The sequence below is a fragment of the Garra rufa genome, chromosome 11 (genome assembly GCF_049309525.1).
Source record: "Garra rufa chromosome 11, GarRuf1.0, whole genome shotgun sequence".
Taxonomy (NCBI): Eukaryota; Metazoa; Chordata; class Actinopteri; order Cypriniformes; family Cyprinidae; genus Garra; species Garra rufa.
In genome coordinates this window covers 2487499-2502498 of record NC_133371.1, presented here as the reverse complement: position 1 = coordinate 2502498, position 15000 = coordinate 2487499, and the positions used below count along the sequence as shown (strand labels likewise).

Here is a 15000-nt window from a genome sequence, read left to right as displayed (position 1 = left end):
AAATAAATGTAATTGTGATCTTAGAATTGACAAAGGTCAGAACTGTGAGATATAAACTTTGACTTTTCTCTGAGTTTGCATCTTGCAGTTCAGATTTTTTCTATGAATTGTGAGTTTACATTTTGAAACTCAGTTTTTCTTTTGTTTTCCGCCACAAAATATAAAAAACTTTTTATTTCACAATTCTTGCTCAGAGTTTATATCTCACAATTGCTCAGTTAATATATCACAATTCTGACTTTATATCTTGCAATTGTGACTTTATAGCTCACAGTTTTCAGAATTTCAAGAAAAAAGACAGAATTGTGACATAGAAAGTTACAGTTTTTTACCTTTATTTTTTATCCTGTGGCAGAAACAAGCTTCCATATCTTTCTTGTGTGGAAAAAAATATATATTTTGGAAAATTTGAAATTGGAAAAAACTGATTGGTTACCATTTTTGGGTGGCCTATCTCTTTAAGAGACTTAACAGCATATTAAGCATTTACAGTTGTGGTCAAAATGTATATACACCTTGTGTAAATGTTAATTGTTTTACCAAAAATGCAAAATCCATGTTATTTTTTGTATTTAGTACTGACCTGAATTAAGATATTTTACATGAAAGACATTTACACATAGTTCACAAGAGAAAATAATAGTTGAATTTCTAAAAATGACCCCGTTCAAAAGTTAACATACTCTTGATTCTTAATACTGTGTTGTTACCCGAATGACCACAGCTGTCTTTTTGTGATAGTTGTTCATGAGTTCCTTGTTTGTCCTGAACAGTTAAACTGGCCACTGTTCTTCAGAAAAATCCTTCAGGTCCCACAAATTCTTTTTTTTTCAACATTTTTGTATAATTGAACCCTTTCCAAAAATGACTTTATGAGTTTGAGATCCATCTTTTCACACTGAGGACAACCGAGGGACTCATACACAACTATTACAAAAGGTTCAAACACTCGCTGATGCTCCAGAAGGAAAGATGATGCATTAAGAGCCAGGGGGTGAAAACCTTTGCAATTTGAAGATCAGGGTAAATGTAACTTCTTTTGTCTTCTTGAAAACATGTAGGTATTTTCTGTAGTATAAGATATTTAGACAAAATAAGAAAAATGTACACATCTTCATTCTGTTAAAAAGTTTACACCCCTGGCTCTTAATGCATCTTTTTAAAACAATATGAAAATTGTAATATTTGCATATTGAATTGTGATGGCCTTCGTTGTTGCATCTTTTTGTGCAGAAACTTCAAACCTATAGCTCACCTTCAGCTACTGTATAACACAACTCTTTCGCTGTCTCTCAAGGGCTGATTTTTCCTTCTGAAAACGCAAATCTAGTATTGTAAATGTATGTCTGCTTTTTAAATGCCCTTTAACGTTGTAATAAGTGACCCGCAGTTTTACCAGAGACAAAAACTTGGGAAGAGCTGTTCTGCATTTATTCTTCAAATAAACCCCTGCAGTAGAGCCGTGTGAAACAAAAGATACAGCATTCTTGCAAATGTGCGCATTATGCTGTATTCATCCGTATAAAATGAAATTGAACAGAAACCTGGGGTATTAAATTCACAAAACATATTATCCAGCTTCAAATGCAAGTCCTCACAACAGAACAGCCATTACATTACTGCAGGTATGTGTGAGTGCATGTGTACATGCATTAAATAGAGAACATGTATGAGAGCCTGATTCTATTTCCTGCAGGAAAACAGAATGAGACATACGTTAAAAACAGACCCACTCAGCAGGTACAAAACTCCAGCGTAAACTCTAATCTGTCACAGTCACTTGAGGTCTGTAGGGAGATGTACTGTAGCGTGAACCTCAAGACAATGACTCATAGCTTTTCATAGCATGTTGCATGTGATCATTGCTGCGTGGCTTATGTTTATTTGGCATATAACAAATGCAGCCTAAATCCAAGGATTTGTGGTTAACCTTTTTAAAATTCACTGCAGCTCAGAAGGAAAGTCGTTAGCTTGTTTATTACACAAATTTACATTGGTTACATTAGTAAGTTGCTTTATAAAACAAATGTAGCATTACATCCTGTCCTAACCAGGCATAAAGCAACCGTCTATCCACACTATATGAGAAAATGCAACATGACATAATCATAGCCAATTGGAACACATTAGTGTTAATTTTGTTGGCCATTTTTTTAATTTAGTCTTAGTCTTTTTAATTAGTCTTAGTTCTGTGTCAAATGTCCTTTTTAGTTATTATCATTATTAGTCAATCATTTTAGCCTCGTTTTTTATCATTAATGGTATTGCCTTTATATAGTCACAGTTATCGTTTATTGACCTTATTGTTGTCTTGTCATGGGAAAAAAACATCTTCTGTGCTTAGATAATGAAGAGCGAGTGTGTTCACACGGTTGCCAGATTGCAAAAATTAAGCGAAACAGACCAGAAAAACTGCATGTTCATAGTCACAGTTATCGCTTATTGACTTTAGACCTATCATTTAATAAACTTTGTATCGTTTATTGTCTCGTCATCGTCACATCATGGGAAAAATTGTTTGTGCTTCTGTAATGAAAAGCAAGCTTGTGTACATGTTTGCCAGATTTCAAAAATTAAGAGAAACACTGGACAGAAATTATATTCTTTTTAACAGAGTAGCTTCAATTTGGGGATTTGAACTCTTGATATCTGGCAACTGCACACAAGAAAAAAAAGTGTTTTGCACATCATCTGCACTTCGGCAATGAAGAGCGAGCATGTGCACATGGTTGCCAGATTGAAAAATTAAGTATAACACCGGACAGAAAATGTGTCCTTTTAACAAAGAAGCCCTGATTTGGGGATTTAAACTCTTGATATCTGGCAACTGCACACATACATAACTCTTGCATAGTAGAGGCACGTACTGCCGCCTGCAGTAATATTTTGTTTTTTGTCGAAAATAAAAAGTCAGTGATATTGCATATACATAGTCACAGTTATCGTTTATTGACATTATTGTCATCGTCTCGTCATGGGAAAAAAGCGTCTGTGCATCTTCTGTGCTTCTGTAATGAAGAGCGAGCTTGTGCACATGGTTGCCAGATTGCAAAAATTAGGCAAAACACTGGCCAGAGAAGCTTCAATTTGGGGATTTGAACTCTTGATATCTGTCAACCGCACACATGGAAGCTCCCGTAGTAGAGGCACGTACAGCAGTCCGCAGTATTCTTTTGTCTTCTTTTGTATGACGAATATAAAAATAGATTTTCGTATAGTTTTCATTTTTTTAAATACATTTGAGTCTCGTCTTTTATCAATAATGATATTACATGTTTATATAGCCACAGTTATCATTTATTGACCTTATTGTCGTCTCATCATGGGAAAAAAGCATCTGCGCATCATTTGTGCATAGTATAGTCTTCACTTCTGTAATAAAGAGCAAGTGTGTGCACATGGTCAGAAAATGTATCCTTTTAACAGAGAAGCTTTGATTTGGGGATTTGAGCTCTTGATATCTGGCAACCGCACACATGCTTGCAAAGTAGAGGCACATACAGCAGTCTGCAATAATATTTTGTTTTCTTTTTTTAGATGAAAATAAAAAGAGTTTTTTGTATAGTTCTTATTTTTTAAAATACATTTGTCTTTTCTTTTATTGTCGGTGATATTGCATATTTATATAGTCACAGTTATAGTTTATTGACTTTATTATCATCTCGCCATGGGAAAAAAGCATCTGTGCATCGTCTGCGCATGGTTGCCAGATTGCAAAGCAATTAAGCAAAACACTGGTCAGAAAATGAATAATTTTAACAGAGAAGCTCTGATTTGGGGATTTGAGCTGTTTACCTGGCAACTGCACACATGAACGCTCGCATTGTCTAGAGTTTGTTTTGTGAAGAAAATAAAACAAGTTTTGTATAGTTTTAGTTTTTTAAAATAAATTTTAGTATAGTCTTTTATCGTAAATGATTGTATATTTATGTGGTCACAGTTATTTATTGACTTTATTGTCGTTTTGTCATTGTCTTATCATGCGCATCGTCTGCACGTCTGTAATGAAGTGCGAGCTTGTGCGATTGGTTGCCAGATTGCAATAATTAAGAAAAACACTGACCAGAAAATGTATCTTTTTAACAGGGGATTTGGGGATTTGAACTCTTTATATCTGACAACTGCACACATGAAAGCTCACCTAGTAGACACACATACTGCAGTACGCAATAATATTTTGTCTTCTTTGTTTTGACGAAAATAAAAAGATTTTTTGCCTTTTATCGTCAATAATATTTCATGTTTATATAGTCCTTATTGTCATCTCATCATGGGAAAAAAGTGCATAGCGCCTGAGCATCGTCTGTGCTTCTGTTATGATGAGCAAGCATGTGCGCATGGTTGCCAGATTGCAATAATTAAGCAAATATGTCCTTTTTAACAGAGAAGCTCTGATTTGGGGATTTGAACTCTTGATATCTGGCAACCACACACTTGAAATCTCGCATGGTAGAAGCATATAGAGCAATCCACTATACAATTTTGACTTCTTTTTAACGAAAATAAAAAGAGATTTTTATATAGTGTTTATTTTTTATATATAGTCTCGTCTTTTATTGTAATTGAAACGGCATGTTTATATAGTGTTATTGTTTATTGACCTTATTGTCGTCTTGTCATCGTCCTGCTCTAGTCATGGGGAAAAGTTTGACAACAAACATTATTCATCATAATTTAGCTTTGGATCACAGGAATAAATTACATTTAGAATATATTAAATTGGAAACTGTTATTTTAAATTCAAATAATATTTCATAATGTTATATAATATTACTATATTAACTAATATTACTTTTACAGTGTTTTTGACCAAATAAATTCAACTTTTGTGAAGATAAGAGACTTTAAATAAATAAATAAATATCTTACCAAATGTTTTCTTAAAATATTTACAAATATATAATATTTAAATATTTGAAAATTGTTTTTTAATTCTATTAACAGATTATACAAACTGTGCCAGCCTCCACCTCCTGACGGCGACCCCTGAACCCACAACTTCAACTGATCTAGACCAGCTCTGGTCCTACTTTCAACGACAAACACACTGTCCACATCAAGAGACCGTCAGGACGTTCACCCTCACTCCTGCTCAGAGGCAGATCTGTCACCTCTCAACTCAACGGATTCACAGCGTAATATCTATTGACTTTTGTCACAGCTTTTTAAAGGCGTCATTATTTTTGTATTTCATGCTTTGCTACGGCACATCTCATTCTAGACTGAAGATCAAACAAACAGGATGTCTGATCTCCCAGCTGCTGTCAAGTCAATCACAAAAATAGAGTGTCAATCACAATGTCTTGTTTCAAATAACGTTATTCTTCATGTAAAATAATTTGCACAATGCTTTAGTCTCTGTATGTTAAGGCGTAACTTTTGTTTATAGGTTCTATTTGAGCGTTCCATCCAAAAGCCTCATTGCAACTGTATTTACATCTATTTTCATATAAATCTTTAACATATGTATAGGGTTTGGCTCACACATTATTAGATTTCTCAACTTTTTAGAGTTTATTAACACCATAGTGCATTAAGCTACATGTTGCAGTCTCAGAACTGCAGTCTCAGTGAATCTGACATACAGTACTGGAAAGTTCATACAACACTTACATAGGTATATAAGTCATTTTGTCATCACATTTAAAATATTCAGTACTCAGGAGTTGTTATATGTTATATTCATGTTGCTTAAAATAACAAATTAATCGATCATTACTATGCAATATTGAGAAACCGCTCTAAACAGGAATTGTTTATTAACTCCACAAATTAAGATATTTTATACAGTACATCTGTCTGAATTAATACGCTCTTGATAAAAGCAGCCAGAAGGGAATATAAATTCATGTCAAAATATTACTGTAAAAAGTTTTCACAGAAAAAGACAGTTATTTATTTTGTCATAAAACTAACCCATTTTGAGTTCCAAATACATTTTTCTCTCTCTCTTTTTTTAACCTAAAAACTAGGTTGATTTCCCCAATATTACAGTAAATTGTAATGTCAAATTGTAATTAATTTCAAATAAAAATGTTTAAAGGTGACTTTTTTCAGTGTTTAAGTGCTATAATCAGGTCCACAGTGCATCTACCAAACCAGAAAAGCCCCAGACATAACCGACTTTGTTTTAACTAATGTGTTTTTAGTTTAAGCGCAATAAGACATGAAAGAGAGTAATACTCACATGCCATGTGACAGCCACTTTCTGTGTGTGCTTTGGACATGTACGCTTAGAAAACCATATTTTAGAAGTTCAACACTTATATGGTTTAAAACGCATGATAATCAAAACCAAACATATATATTTTTTTTAGCAGAGTATCTGATGTATGAGCTGTAAAGACACAGTCCTATGCTGGAAAAGGGGACGGGGAGCAGCAGCTCATTTGCATTTAAAGAGGCATGCACACAAAAAAGCATGTTTCAGCTTCTACTCAAAATAGGCATTTTCAAAAATCAAATTCCTTATATAAAACAAATTCTGTTTTTGATGGAGCTGTGTGACTAAATATTTATGCAAAGACTTTAAAAGTGCAAAGACCTTTTAAAAATGATTTTAATTTGACTCTGTGCTTCAAATTTTGTTACCGATCTCTCCAGAGAATGTATTTAGTGTGCGTTTGACAGTATGCATGTGCTGAGTGCACACAAACTCCCAGCTGCTTTATGTGCTGTGCTGTGCTGTCATCCATCAAATGTGCAGCTGGTATCAGACCCGTTAAAGTCTTCAGGAATCTCACTAATGGCCTCTGTATGTTGGCAACTGTCTCTGACAAACATTGTTTACCTGTCATAATTTCCCTGGGCTCATTGTCACTTGCAGTTTTTGTAAATGGCTTCCAGATATTCTGTAATAACTTAGTGACACCAATATATACTGACACCAATGGACTGTTTAAATTGTGGAGAGAAAAAAATATATACAGTTGAGGTCCCCCTTTCAGAGTATGCAAAATGTTAATTATTTTACCAAAATAAGAGGGATCATTCAAAATACATGTTATTCACCTGAGTAAGATATTTCACATAAAAGACGTTTACATACAGTCCATAGGCAAACATAATAATTGAATTCATTAAAATGACCCAGTTCAAAAGTTTACATCCCCTGCGGATCATTCAGGTAACAACACAGTATTAAGAATCAAGGGGATGTAAACTTTTGAATGGGGTAATTTTTTTAAATTCAACTATTATTTTGACTATTACTATATATATATATATATATATATATATATATATATATATATATATATATATACAACTATTACTATATATATATATATGTATATGTATATATATATATATATATATATATATTTTTTTTTTTATATAAAAAAAATTATTCATTTAGTTATTTATTTTGACTTTCTAATTCCAAAACATCTTGTGTCAGTGCATAAAATATGTTTTGTGTATATTTCACATTATATATACATTGCCATTCAAAAGTTTAAGATGAGTAAATGTTTTTTTATGTTTTTAAAGAATTTTCTTATGCTCATTAAGGCTGCATTTACTTGATCAAAAATACAGAAAAAAACAGTAATACTGTGATATATTATTACAGTTTAAAATAATGTTTTTCTATTTTAATATGTTCTCATTATTGTTTAACACATCTATAGTTCTGCGGTGGCACAGAGTTAGACCTCTTGACTCTATTATAGAAGTATCGGATCGGGACTCGGTATCGGCAGATACTCAAAATCAAATGACTCGGACTCGAGGGCAAAAAAACTGATCGGGACATCCCTAATAAAAATATGATTTCTTTCCAAAAAAAAGAAAGAATAAATATTTACTGACCACAAACGTTTAAATGGTAGTTTATATTGTTACAAAGGATTTCTATTTTAAACAAATGCTGTTTTTTTAAACTGTTTATTTCTTAAAGAAATCTGAAAAAAGTATCACAGGTTGCAACAAAATAATAAGTAGCACAACTGTTTTCAATACTGATAATAAATCAGCATATTAGAATGATTTCTGAAGGATCATGTGAACAAAGACTGGAGTAATGAAAAAAAATCAGCTTTGATCACAGGAATAAATTACATTTTAAAATATATTAACATAGAAAACAGCTATTTCACACTGAAATAATAATTCACAATATTACATTTTTTTTCCCCCTGAATTTTTAATCAAATAAATGCAGCCGTAAGCATAAGAAACTTCTTTAAAAAACATTAAAAATCTTACTGATCCAAAACTTTTGAACAGCAGTGTATATGTGGTGAAAAAACGCTTTAGCGTGACTGGAACGCTGTATATAAAACAACTCCGGAACTGGTTTAGGGGCCATTCACACAAAACCAAAAACAACAAAACTAAATATTTTTATTTTTATTTTACTGCCATGTTTATGTATTTTAAGCCATTATAGCCTACTTTTAAAACTGGGATAGGTACGCATTATAATACATTACAAATGTGGCTGATTTAGGTATATATTCATAAGAATTCATAATGCAAGTTTCATTAAAAAGTACCTGCATATGAGTTTAATAATGACACTTACTCTGTGTAAACAACGAGGGCGGGTCTTTCAGACCTAAACAGCCAATGAACAAACATTCCTGTAAGGTGTAATGTTTTTGATTGGCTTTGAGAAGACGCCTTCGCCAGCTACTCTGCCGAGACCGGAGGAGGGATAGTCCCATCAGATAAGATAGTGAGCAAACCGAGGAAGCAAGCGAGCCCTGTTACTTTCAGCATGTGCTGGAGCGGCAGCCGAGCTCTCAGCGCTGGATGTCCGCTCACTGCCCGCTAGAGATCCGTCCGCAGCCCCGCACGCTTGAAGATGCCCGGCGGTATTTAACGATATCTAAACCCTTTGCTGTTTAACGGAACACATTCTCATGGCGTCTCTACAACAGTCAAGAATTCAGTCATACCTGGAGAAGAATAAAATCGGACCCTTGTTTGAGGTACGTTACAACTTTTTTTCCTCAAAAGATGTTCGAGAGGCGCCTCAGGATTTTGCTGCATTGTCAAATGAATCAAGCAGGAGCTACTTGTCTTTGCTAGAACGCACATTTAGATGTGGATTAGAGTTGGATTGTAACTGAATGATGGCTGAAGATGTTTTAAAAACATTTTATAGTGTTTTTAAACCGTTTAAATTAGGAAGTGAATGAATGTAAGCAGGATATTTGCGCTTATGCGCCTCCTGCATTCACTTACCTTGAATAAATCAACTAAAACAGTGGGAAACTAGAGATGTTGGACTTGATTTGTTGCATTAAAAAGCCACTAAAGCATTCAGCTCTCATATATAAAAAATCTATGGTAATGTGATGGAAGATGTTTCTGCTGACTGGACGCTTTCTATCTGTAACCCAAATTGAAGCCTTGGTTTCTGCTATCAAGATTTTTTTAATTTCAAATACTGTTTTTGGACAAACAGGCTCATTTATGCTCTCTTCCTAAATTATTAACCTATTTGTAATGCATATTTAGTGTATTTTGGCTCATCTGATTAAAAAGTGTGCTGAAAATATACGAGACATTGGAATGCTGTAACACGGGTGAGTTTGTAACGAGTTGTAACGTTTTAAACAAATTGGAAATGAACTACAAAGGATGAAATTAATATCATATGTGATTCTTATGAAGTATCAATACAAGTTTTGAGAATCTGATAAAATGTAGGATTTATAGGAGCAAAACCAATTTTGAGGTAACGTTAAAAACGTATTATGATTGTAACGCTTTCTAATGTAGGCCTACTTATTTATTCTAATCTGGACCTACAAAGGTTGCACAAAATGCCACAGTGTAGGCTATAGGTTTACATTTTAAAATGTTTATGGCATAATAATAATGTTTAAACATGTAAATTAGAATTTTACATTAGTTTTACATTAGCGTTACAGTCCACATGTAACAGCGGTAACCGTTGTATTTGACATTAATTTAGAACGTTTACAGGTAAGAAGTAAGTATGTAAACCCGTTTAATTTTTAGCAGACATAAAATATAAAAATATTGTATCAGAATGTGACACACACAGCATAAAAATCCACAGAGTTACAGATATTTTAATAAATGTTACACTTCCGGTACTGCTTTTGCACCGTCAGCATCATTGGATACTCAGTATGGTGTGATGGACTAAATAAAAACCTATAATAAATGCAACAGATTGCTTTTAAAAATACTATCAGACTAGGTATTATACTGTAGCTGGACACACCAGTCACCTTGAGAAAAAATGACTTTTGTGCTCCACACCATAATGAACCAAAATAGCGTTGTCATCCAGCACCGCTATTACCTCCGCGAGGCATCTGTAGTAAGAAGCAAGAGTCCATACGAGTCAAACTGCTGATGTATCAACTGTCTTGTAGCGGGGACTGTGTGCATGGGCTGAATTTTAAACAGCAATAAAGCTAAAAGCAGCGCGTGTGTGACCTAGTACCATGGACAGCGGCGCCGCGCAGAGATCTGCTACATGAACGCGTTTCCCACCGGGGGCGAGCGCTCTGAGTGGGTTTGCTCGAGTGTCTGTCGCCTTCTTTCTCTTTGACGCTTTTGAATCGTGTTAGTTTTGGAGTATTTCATATCTGAGAATTGTTTAGGCGGATAAAGAGTCTTGGAACGGCCTCAGATTAGTCTGACAGTTCAGATAGGACTTGTAAAGATGGTAAAAGTTTATATTAGTGCACACTTATACGGTAACATGTAACTGTAATTGAAAGTAGATTAGAACAGGGCTAGTTGTCACACTGTCTGTACACGATATAAATAGCGGTTTTTGAGGCAAAATGCCAAAAAATGTGTAGTTTCTCTAACAGTAGCTTTGTATGGTGGAACACCTATAGTCTTAAATTGATAGATTTTTTTGTGAACATTTTGTGAGTTTAATACCATCATATTTTTGAAGGTAGGTTTGAAGGTTTTTTAACTGAAAGGATAAGAATTCTCAGGACAAGAGCTTTTTTCTATTTATTTTATTTTATTTTATTTTATTTTATTTTATTTTATTTTATTTTATTTTATTTTATTTATTATTCTATTCTATTTTATTTTTACATTTATTTTCCACCTATCCATCCGACCTGGTCCCATGTAGGGTTGTGGGGATGCTAGAGCCATAGGCAGGGATTATTATTTTGTAATTAATTTATTAAATTTTTTTAATTATTATTTTCCATTTATCTATCCATCCATTGTTTATCCTGTGTATAGTTATGGGGAAGCTAGAGCCATAGGCAGTGATACTTTATTAAATTAAATTTGATTTACCCCAGTTATTCAATTTAAATTGAATGTAGATTAGAACAGGGCTTTTTATTTTATTTTATTTTATTTTATTTTATTTTATTTTATTTTATTTTATTTTATTTTATTTTATTTTTTGCTCAAAAATACCTGACAGCTTACCTCATTTATTTAATTTTAATTAAATGTAAAGTAGAATGGGGCTAGTTGTCACATTGTTTGTATCCCATTTTTTTTGTTAATATTTATTTTATTTTATTTATATTTGTTAATTATATTATTATTTGTCTTTCTTATTATTACTACTTGTCAAACAGAATTTTGTCTTTATTATTATTATTACTTGTCTTTTGTAGGGTTAAGGGGAAGAGCCATAAGCAAGGATTATTATTTTTATTTATTTATTTTTATTTTATTATTTGTTACTGTTTTGCCCAAAAGCATGTATTGTGACAGTTTACAGCATTTATTTAATTTAAAACTAGCAGTTTTTGAGGAAAAATGTCCTAACAAAAATTTTACATTTATCTAACAATAGGTTTTTTTTTTTTTTTTGTATTTTTTTTTTTCCCCATATCCATCCATCCAGTACTTTTCCTATGTAGGGTTCTGGGGAAGCTAGAGCCATAGGCAGGGATTATTATATTTAATTTAATTAAATAATTAACTTTAACTTTTTTTTTTTTTATATATATAAAATATTCACTGGAGTTAAAAAAAAGTGTGAAAACTTGCCCAAGTTCTGTAAATGTAAAGTTTGACCTTAAATAATGATCTGAACTGCACTTTCATATCCTTTCATAACCACAGATATTAACATATCAAACAGTGACACCAGTTTTTCCAGTCTGTTATTTTATAATGTCACTGCAAACAGGCTGATGTAGAGCCTCAGTTTGTTTGCACATCATAACTATTATCAGTATGTCTTTGCAGGTGTGTTTGCCCGCAGTGTTTCCACTGTACGCTGTTGTAAATGTGCTCAGTACGAATGCTTTGGCACAGCAACACAAACATACTGTACAAAAAAAAATGATAAATGACCCTCTCAAGCTACTTTTCCAGTTCTTGAAAAAAGTGCAGTTGCCAAGTAAACTTAAATCGAGGTCACTATGAATGCAATATGCATGGATCTGGGGAATAAGACGACGAGTGAAGCTGCTGCATCTTTAAAGTGTTAGACATTCCTCACGAGGCACGGCAACACAGAACTGTAATATTTTATGGGTCAGTATTTTTTTTTTAAAATGCGAAATACATTTGTATGCCACAGTATTATATGAATATTCATGCTGTAAAATGAGTTTTCTCTCTTATTAAACTGACTTGCTACACAAAACGCATGCAGTGTCAGCAGCAGCAAGGAGAAAAGAGCAATTTGTTATTTTTTTAAGACCTTATCGCTTCACTTAAGTCCAGACAGGATGAGAGTCGACATTGTTAACTGGTGATCTGCCCTCTGGCTGCTCTGAATTAATAAGGAAGTTCTTCTGGAAAAAAAGAATGAATGTACTGTAATATCACAGACAACACTTACAGCTTATATACCTTCAAATTAATAGAACTCAATCTACCTGCACTAAATTAAGGGCTTTAACTAGTTTAATTTTCCAGTAGAGTGGCATATTGTGAAGGGGTTGAGAATCCAGATATACCATAGCTGTGTTGATTAGCGTTAACTGTTTTGCCTGAGCGCATTTTTTACATTCATTAGTGAGGAGATATTTTAATTCACATCTTCTTGAGACTTTCCTAGAAGATCTGCCATCTAATGATGCCCAAGATCTGAGAGATATCTTTTTTTAAGATTCTCATTTCTTCTGTACAGTCTGGGAAGAAAACAGGTAAATATGGAGGAGTATTTTCAGTTGATTTCAACCTAAGACTAAACTTAAAGGGACAAAAATGACACTTCAGTCATAAATTACTCACCCTTGTGTTGTTCCAAACCCGTAAGACTTTACGCAAATTCAGGGTCAGAATGCTCTCGGATTTCAAAAATGTCTTAATTTGTGTTCTGAAGATGAACAAAGGTCTTACAAGTTCGGAATGATACAAGGGTGAGTAATTAATGACAGAAATTTCATTTTTGAGTGAACTATCCCTTTAAGGATTCAGAGAGAAGCGGACAGCAGAATTCAGACTTGTAGTCACAGTGATTATTTGTTCCACTCAGCTGTGACGGGAACAAGTTTGGGGCAGGAACAGGAAAACAGGCTATCAATAGCCAATCAAAGTGGCCGTCTCGCTGTGTAATGGTTGCAGGCAGTGCAATAAAGGGAGTAAAATGTTTGTAAAGGAAGAGTATAATTGATCTCTGTTGTGAGAATTGTGCATTCACCCACAAAATACACTAGGGCTTGAGCAAATGGAGGTTTGATTAGCATACTAATGCATTCAAGCAATAAAACCACAGGCATAAACACACAAGTCATTTTGGTATTCGGAACATATATGGTTAATATATTCTTTATTCGGGTAGTATGTGTTTATGTGCATACTGGAATCTTATTATTATGGCTGGAGGTATGATTTGCGGCTTTCACAGACAGTATTTGCAGTTTACTGAGCCACATAAAAACTCAGTTTTAGTATCCAAAATGTAGATGAGCTTGTTTCATCATCAGAACAGATGTGGAGAAATTTGCAACATGGGCTCATTGGAAATACGTGCCTCTGTATACATTACTATGGAGCCCAGTAGTTCACCTGTAGGAGAAAAAAATCAATCCATTCTTAAACCGTTCCCTCGATTTAACAAATCGTGCCCACGGATTAACAAACCGAACCCACGAATTTACAATCCATGCGCTCAGATTTTGCAAACCATACCTTCGTTTTTTAAATCCCTACCCACAAAATAATCGTCTTTTTAGCATTTAAAGGGGTCATCGGAAGTTCATATGATTCCTTAGGGTCTTAATGAAAAGTCTGTAATATACTTTGGTTAAACATTCTCAATAGTAGTTAAAAAAACAGCTTTTACCTTACCTTTGCAAAAAAGCAACTCATTTTATTGCATGGTCCCTTAAATGAGTTCTACACACCCGGCACCTCTCTGATGTGGGATTATGAGCCGCAATGTTTACTTTAGCCGCATTTAGCCGCGTTTAGTGGCGGAACGTGCCAACAAGCGCATTATTAAGAAAGGCCATTTGCAAAGATGCATAAAAAAAACCTTATACTCACTTCTGCTGTGGGTGAAGCTGCGTCAGGAATGATTCACACAAACTAGATGCATATGTAGATCGGGATCGTGCTTTCCTTTTTAAAAACGAAAGTAACGTCATCCTCTGCGTCTCCAACGGCTCAGATATTGTGAGTAAATGACTACTGCTATGTTCATTATTACATCCAACAACAGAACACCTCATTCGCTTAATCGGAGACATTGTTGTCTTCCCTTGCACCTGAGTCGACAAAATGGCGAGTTGGCCTGTTTCAGCCCGGTGAGGGCGGTTCTAAGCTAAGGCGCTCATGTCAATCCAGTATCATGGGAGCGGCCTCTGTCAGTGTGCCGCCACACCGACAAGAAGCTGAGAATGACCTGATTTTAAAAAGGTGACATTACTTTTAAAGATGAAAAAAAAAAAAAAAATACCACTGGTGGATTTTTATCATTGTAGGGTGGTTGTGTACAGTACACAAACTGCCAACACACATTAATGTTCAAACAACATGTAAAAGTGAGTTTTGCATCTGATGACCCCTTTAATAAACACAATACAATGCATCCCACACTTAATCATCTGGCCTGGTTGAATCTAG

At 34.0% G+C, this 15000-nt stretch overlaps 2 long non-coding RNA genes across 2 annotated transcripts in view; one reads left to right on the top strand and one right to left on the bottom strand.

Annotated features, from left to right (window-relative positions):
• The window catches only part of LOC141346118 (uncharacterized), a 15143-nt gene extending 9096 nt beyond the window's left edge, over positions 1-6047 (top strand). The window contains exon 3 of the long non-coding RNA XR_012357148.1: positions 4945-6047. This is a non-coding gene — a long non-coding RNA (uncharacterized lncRNA). The remainder of the gene's footprint in view (positions 1-4944) is intronic.
• Positions 1-15000, bottom strand: part of LOC141345190 (uncharacterized) — a 172966-nt gene that overhangs the window by 62175 nt on the left and 95791 nt on the right. The window lies entirely within an intron of this gene.